At 54.5% G+C, this 5,000-nt stretch overlaps 2 non-coding genes across 2 annotated transcripts; both read left to right on the top strand.

Moving 5' to 3' along the window:
- Positions 1 to 2,428: 2,428 nt before the first annotated feature.
- Positions 2,429 to 4,333, top strand: LOC126137866 (small subunit ribosomal RNA). The gene has a single exon (XR_007527996.1). It is a non-coding gene; the product is annotated as a small subunit ribosomal RNA (ribosomal RNA).
- Positions 4,334 to 4,685: 352 nt separating this feature from the next.
- Positions 4,686 to 4,840, top strand: LOC126137873 (5.8S ribosomal RNA). Its single transcript, XR_007528002.1, has one exon. It is a non-coding gene; the product is annotated as a 5.8S ribosomal RNA (ribosomal RNA).
- Positions 4,841 to 5,000: the final 160 nt, after the last annotated feature.

Genomic DNA, 5,000 nt, shown 5'->3' on the forward strand with positions numbered 1-5,000 from the left:
AACCTAACCCATCTTGCACCTTAACCTAACCTATGTTGCACCTTAACCTAACCTGTGTTGCACCTTAACCTACCTCAATTTGCACCGCAATGTAACGCAATTTGCACCGCAATGTAACGCAATTTGCACCGCAATGTAACGCAATTTGCACCGCAATGTAACGCAATTTGCACCGCAATGTAAACGCAATTTGCACCGCAATGTAACGCAATTTGCACCGCAATGTAACGCAATTTGCACCGCAATGTAACGCAATTTGCACCGCAATGTAACGCAATTTGCACCGCAATGTAACGCAATTTGCACCGCAATGTAACTCAATTTGCACCGCAATGTAACTCAATTTGCACCGCAATGTAACTCAATTTGCACCGCAATGTAACTCAATTTGCACCGCAATGTAACTCAATTTGCACCGCAATGTAACTCAATTTGCCACCGCAATGTAACTCAATTTGCACCGCAATGTAACTCAATTTGCACCGCAATGTAATGCAATTTGCACCGCAATGTAATGCAATTTGCACCGCAATGTAATGCAATTTGTACCGCAATCTACCCCCCACATTGTGCCTTAACCTAACCCACATTGTGCCTTAACCTAACCCACATTGTGCCTTAACCTAACCCACGTTGTGCCTTAACCTAACCCACGTTGTGCCTTAACCTAACCCACGTTGTGCCTTAACCTAACCCACGTTGTGCCTTAACCTAACCCACGTTGTGCCTTAACCTAACCCAAGTTGTGCCTTAACCTAACCCAAGTTGTGCCTTAACCTAACCCAAGTTGTGCCCTTAACCTAACCCAAGTTGTGCCTTAACCTAACCCAAGTTGTGCCTTAACCTAACCAAGTTGTGCCTTAACCTAACCCAAGTTGTGCCTTAACCTAACCCAAGTTGTGCCTTAACCTAACCCAAGTTGTGCCTTAACCTAACCCAAGTTGTGCCTTAACCTAACCCAAGTTGTGCCTTAACCTAACCCAAGTTGTGCCTTAACCTAACCCAAGTTGTGCCTTACCCTGCTCTGTAATTGGCATATGACACGTTACATTAATGTATTGTCCAACCGCAACCCGCTCAGAATGTTGTGTACACAGCTACGTGTCATCTCCCCATAACAGCTGCATTGCAGTGTGGTACGCCATAGAGACGTGTGGGAGTAATGGACGCAGTGGATGGCGATCAGCATGAGCCGTCTGTTCATGTAGTGGCGCGTGTATGCAGACGTAGTAGTCTCTTCTCACACAATGTGATAGCACGGTGCCCCGCGTTCCACATCTGCGACATGCTACAGAGGCCGGTTGACAGTTGGTCGCGCAATGGACATCGCATACGTACGGGGGCACCTTCCACGTGCCCTCTAGTCGGGCACATTTTGTTGCGTGGATGTGAGCGGATGTAGTGTGTCTTGACACCTGACAGGCAGGCATGCAATAATAGTTGACTTTGCAAACGGGGATGGACGTGTACGTTTACTGGTGACGTTACGCAAATGAACAACTGGTAACCCGTTGTGGTGCGGTTGTCCTTGCTGGAGGTACATCTGTGAGGGCAACGATCGGTACAGCTACGAAGCGGTCCCCCACCATACCAACGAACGTGAATGTGAATCTGGGTGTGAAGCGATACGCGGCTGTGGGTGGGTGGGACTGTCCCCGGCCGGTGAGGGGGGGCCGCCCGGCGTGCTGGCCGCGCGGTGCGTGGGCGCACGCGCTACAGCCGGCTGGTGGGGGCGCCCAGTGGCAGGCGCGCCGGCCGACGGACGCGGCAGGCGGCGCAGCTGCGCGCCGGGGCACCCTGCGCGCGGCGCCGTGCAGCCAAAGTGGGTCCTCGCCGGCCCGGTGCGAAGCGCGGTGGACATCTGCAGTGTGCTGGTCCGATTGAGGACTGTGTGCGTTGAGGATGCCGCCGCCGCCCGGCACTCGGCGCCGCGACGCCGTCTGCTGCTCGGTCGCCCCAGCGGTTCTCGCTGGTGGTTTGTATCGCAGTTGTGCAGACGTGTTGGCACGTGCGCTGTGCTGGGAGAGTTCGCTTCGGCACCCACGTGGGGGCCTTTGCCCTTCTGTGGCGCTGGCGTTGGAGCTGCCGGTCACCGTAGGTGGCGCGTGTTGTCTCCCGCCGGCAATGCCACGACAGCACGCTCCCGGGCCTCTGTCGGCAGCGGCAAGCTCAGTTGGGAGCACGGGTGGTCGCACCTAAAGCGTCTACTCGCCTAACTCCGGGCGATTGCGCCTCTCTTCGAACCCGACCAAGTACTTAGGACGGGCGCTGCGCGCCGCCGGGACCTGAGAGGGTTTCGAGGTGTATTGTGCAGGGGAGCTCAGCCTCCTCCTGTTTGCAGAATAATTGAGCGGGACGCTTGCGTGTTCGCGCGGGCCCCTGGGACACACTCCCGGGCGGCCGGCTGCTCAGCTCTAGTTGACGCAGCTCCCTGGTTGATCCTGCCAGTAGTCATATGCTTGTCTCAAAGATTAAGCCATGCATGTCTCAGTACAAGCCGCATTAAGGTGAAACCGCGAATGGCTCATTAAATCAGTTATGGTTCCTTAGATCGTACCCACGTTACTTGGATAACTGTGGTAATTCTAGAGCTAATACATGCAAACAGAGTCCCGACCAGAGATGGAAGGGACGCTTTTATTAGATCAAAACCAATCGGTCGGCTCGTCCGGTCCGTTTGCCTTGGTGACTCTGAATAACTTTGGGCTGATCGCACGGTCCTCGTACCGGCGACGCATCTTTCAAATGTCTGCCTTATCAACTGTCGATGGTAGGTTCTGCGCCTACCATGGTTGTAACGGGTAACGGGGAATCAGGGTTCGATTCCGGAGAGGGAGCCTGAGAAACGGCTACCACATCCAAGGAAGGCAGCAGGCGCGCAAATTACCCACTCCCGGCACGGGGAGGTAGTGACGAAAAATAACGATACGGGACTCATCCGAGGCCCCGTAATCGGAATGAGTACACTTTAAATCCTTTAACGAGTATCTATTGGAGGGCAAGTCTGGTGCCAGCAGCCGCGGTAATTCCAGCTCCAATAGCGTATATTAAAGTTGTTGCGGTTAAAAAGCTCGTAGTTGGATTTGTGTCCCACGCTGTTGGTTCACCGCCCGTCGGTGTTTAACTGGCATGTATCGTGGGACGTCCTGCCGGTGGGGCGAGCCGAAGGCGTGCGACCGCCTCGTGCGTGTTCGTGCGTCCCGAGGCGGACCCCGTTGAAATCCTACCAAGGTGCTCTTTATTGAGTGTCTGGGTGGGCCGGCACGTTTACTTTGAACAAATTAGAGTGCTTAAAGCAGGCAAGCCCGCCTGAATACTGTGTGCATGGAATAATGGAATAGGACCTCGGTTCTATTTTGTTGGTTTTCGGAACCCGAGGTAATGATTAATAGGGACAGGCGGGGCATTCGTATTGCGACGTTAGAGGTGAAATTCTTGGATCGTCGCAAGACGAACAGAAGCGAAAGCATTTGCCAAGTATGTTTTCATTAATCAGAACGAAAGTTAGAGGTTCGAAGGCGATCAGATACCGCCCTAGTTCTAACCATAAACGATGCCAGCCAGCGATCCGCCGCAGTTCCTCCGATGACTCGGCGGCAGCCTCCGGGAAACCAAAGCTTTTGGGTTCCGGGGGAAGTATGGTTGCAAAGCTGAAACTTAAAGGAATTGACGGAAGGGCACCACCAGGAGTGGAGCCTGCGGCTTAATTTGACTCAACACGGGAAACCTCACCAGGCCCGGACACCGGAAGGATTGACAGATTGATAGCTCTTTCTTGATTCGGTGGGTGGTGGTGCATGGCCGTTCTTAGTTGGTGGAGCGATTTGTCTGGTTAATTCCGATAACGAACGAGACTCTAGCCTGCTAACTAGTCGCGTGACATCCTTCGTGCTGTCAGCGATTACTTTTCTTCTTAGAGGGACAGGCGGCTTCTAGCCGCACGAGATTGAGCAATAACAGGTCTGTGATGCCCTTAGATGTTCTGGGCCGCACGCGCGCTACACTGAAGGAATCAGCGTGTCTTCCTAGGCCGAAAGGTCGGGGTAACCCGCTGAACCTCCTTCGTGCTAGGATTGGGGCTTGCAATTGTTCCCCATGAACGAGGAATTCCCAGTAAGCGCGAGTCATAAGCTCGCGTTGATTACGTCCCTGCCCTTTGTACACACCGCCCGTCGCTACTACCGATTGAATGATTTAGTGAGGTCTTCGGACTGGTACGCGGCATCGACTCTGTCGTTGCCGATGCTACCGGAAAGATGACCAAACTTGATCATTTAGAGGAAGTAAAAGTCGTAACAAGGTTTCCGTAGGTGAACCTGCGGAAGGATCATTACCGACTAGACTGCATGTCTTTCGATGTGCGTGTCGTGTCGCGCAACACGCTACCTGTACGGCAGCAGCCGTGCGCCGCGTGCGGAACCACGCGTGCCTCTCAAAACTAACGGAAAAATGTTGTGTGGTACGAGCGCTGAAGCTCTGGAGCGGCTGGCCTGCGGCACCTGGCGCCTGGCGCCGGTTTTGAATGACTTTCGCCCGAGTGCCTGTCCGCTCCGGTGTGGAGCCGTACGACGCCATCGGCCGTGAGGCCGTTGGACACAGGAACGCTGGAACAGGGGCCGTCAAACGCCTCAGTCCCGCCTATGCAACTGTCTTGAAAGAGACAGTGGAAACTAAATGAAAAAGATCACCCAGGACGGTGGATCACTCGGCTCGTGGGTCGATGAAGAACGCAGCAAATTGCGCGTCGACATGTGAACTGCAGGACACATGAACATCGACGTTTCGAACGCACATTGCGGTCCATGGATTCCGTTCCCGGGCCACGTCTGGCTGAGGGTCGGCTACGTATACTGAAGCGCGCGGCGTTTGTCCCGCTTCGGAGACCTGGGAGTGTCGTGGCCGCCTGTGGGGCCGGCCGCGTCTCCTTAAACGTGCGATGCGCGCCCGTCGCCTGGCGGTTCGCATACCGGTACTTTCTCGGTAGCGTGCACAGCCGGCTG

This window comes from Schistocerca cancellata, unplaced genomic scaffold, assembly GCF_023864275.1.
Source record: "Schistocerca cancellata isolate TAMUIC-IGC-003103 unplaced genomic scaffold, iqSchCanc2.1 HiC_scaffold_644, whole genome shotgun sequence".
NCBI classification, from domain to species: domain Eukaryota; kingdom Metazoa; phylum Arthropoda; class Insecta; order Orthoptera; family Acrididae; genus Schistocerca; species Schistocerca cancellata.